The sequence below is a fragment of the Solanum tuberosum genome, unplaced genomic scaffold, assembly GCF_000226075.1.
Source record: "Solanum tuberosum cultivar DM 1-3 516 R44 unplaced genomic scaffold, SolTub_3.0 scf00215, whole genome shotgun sequence".
Lineage (NCBI taxonomy): Eukaryota > Viridiplantae > Streptophyta > Magnoliopsida > Solanales > Solanaceae > Solanum > Solanum tuberosum.
This window is the reverse complement of record NW_006239140.1, coordinates 591,164-593,356: the sequence shown is the minus strand read 5'-3', so window position 1 is coordinate 593,356 and position 2,193 is coordinate 591,164.

Sequence of the window (2,193 nt, the reverse complement as noted above, 5' to 3'; positions counted from 1 at the left end):
GCCATACCTAATATTTCATGTGGACGTTCACTGCCACCAACTATATGATAAAGAAACTCCATAACTCACACTCTTTTTGGCCATTTGGAAAAATATTGGGTTGACTTACGAGTGATTTTGATCAAGTCTCTGTTGGTTTGCCTGCTATTGTCATATACCGCCCTGTCCTGATCCTTTATAATAATAAAATGACATACTTAGTCCAGTCGTTCTATAAGTAAGGTTTGAGAAGAATAATGTGTCTATACAGAGATAGTTTTCGATATTCAAAATAAGTACTCATTAATTGGGGTGTGTTTGGTATGAAGAGAAATGTTTTTCAATTTCTTACGTATTTTATAGTGTTTGATAAATTAAAAAATATCATTACAAGATAATTTATATATGTAATCTAGTAAAATACTATTGGGGTAGAGGGATGGAGAGTGGGGATATGTTGGAGTCCGGAACCAAAATGGCAACAAATTTTTTCTAAAATTCCAAAAGGGCAACTCAATTAGTTATGAAACTAAAAGGGAAACAATTTGTAACTGCGTCTAAATCAGGGTTTCAAAAACGAGGCGCAAAAACCAATGAGCCATACAAGGCGCAACAACTTTTAGCCTTGTAAGGCTCAACCGCCATGAGCCTTGCAAGACTGTCAGCGCCTTGCAGGCTACTTTTTTTTTAAAAAAAAAAATCGTTTTATTTTCTTGTTATTTTGTATTGTAAAATTTACTAGAGTTAAATATTGAAAAATTTGTATTGTAATATTTACTAGAGTTAAATATTATTATTTTGTATTGTAATATTGAAAAAAAATATGTTTTATTTTCTTGCTATGATTTTGAGTTAAATAGGCATTTTTATTTTAAAAAAGAAGAAAATATGTTTGTTTTTATACATTTTCTTATACATTTTAAAAAGAAGAAAATACGTTTGTTTTTATACATTTCCTTTTTAAAATGTATAAAAAATAGTAATGGTAATATTGATATCAATTAAAATTGGCCTAAATAATTTTATGAATTCTTAGTTAATGAAACAGTTACAATACCAATAAAGTAAACGTACATTGTTTTTTCAAACGGAAAAATAAAATAAAAATGCCTATTTAACTCAAAATCATAGCAAGAAAATAAAACGTTTTTTTTTCCTCAATATTACAATACAAAATAACAATATTTAACTCTAGTAAATATTACAATACAATTTTTTCAATATTTAACTCTAGTAAATATTACAATAGAAAATAACAGGAAAATAAAATGATTTTTTTTTCTTTTTTTTAAAGTAGCCTGCAAGGCCTGACAGCCTTGCGCCTTGTAAGGCTCATGGCGGCTGAGCCTTACAAGGCTAAAAGCTATTGCGCCTTATAAGGCTCATCGGTTTTTGCGCCTCGTTTTTGAAACCCTAATTTAGACGCCGTTACAAATTGTTGCCCTTTTGATTTCATAACTAATTGAGTTGCCCTTTTGAAATTTTCGAAAAATTTTGTTGTCCTTTTGGTTTCGGACTCAGGGATGATGGGTAGGTGGGGAGGAGCGATAATTAACTTGAAATCTCACTTAATTATGAAACTTGTTTTCCCTACGATCATCATATATGTAATTTTTCTTATTTTTAAGAAACTTATTTTCCTAAAAAAAAAATTTGATAGATGAAACCTAAAAAAAATTTGGAAATGTCATACCAAAACACACCCTTATTAGTGGAGAAAATGATCAAAATGGTCCTTCATGTATCAGACTTGTTTTATGTTGATCCTTAATATATTACACATGATCCATATGGTCCTTAATGTATTATAAAAAGAGATCATTTTACTTCTAACCCTAAAAACTAACTGAAAACGTTAAAAAGATGTTAAACTTTTAACTGTGGGTCCCACAATTGGTGGGCCCCTTCTTCCTCCATCTTTCTTGCTCATTTCTTTTCCTTCATCTTCTTCTTTTGCCATTTCTTCTGCAAAAAACTATCCCCACCAAAAAAGAACCAAAACCAAAAGAAATATAGCAAACAAAAGGCAAATAGTTCATTGTAATCAAAACAAAATTGATCTTCGTTTTCTCTTTTTGTCTCTTCAGAATTAGGTAGGACTTAGCAGATCTTTGTTAGGTAGAAAACAGGGCAAAAATCTCGTTTTTATCGCTGCAAATATGAACGTCAGACCATCTGGTTTCAGTAAGTTTTTGAATCCCACATCAATTACGT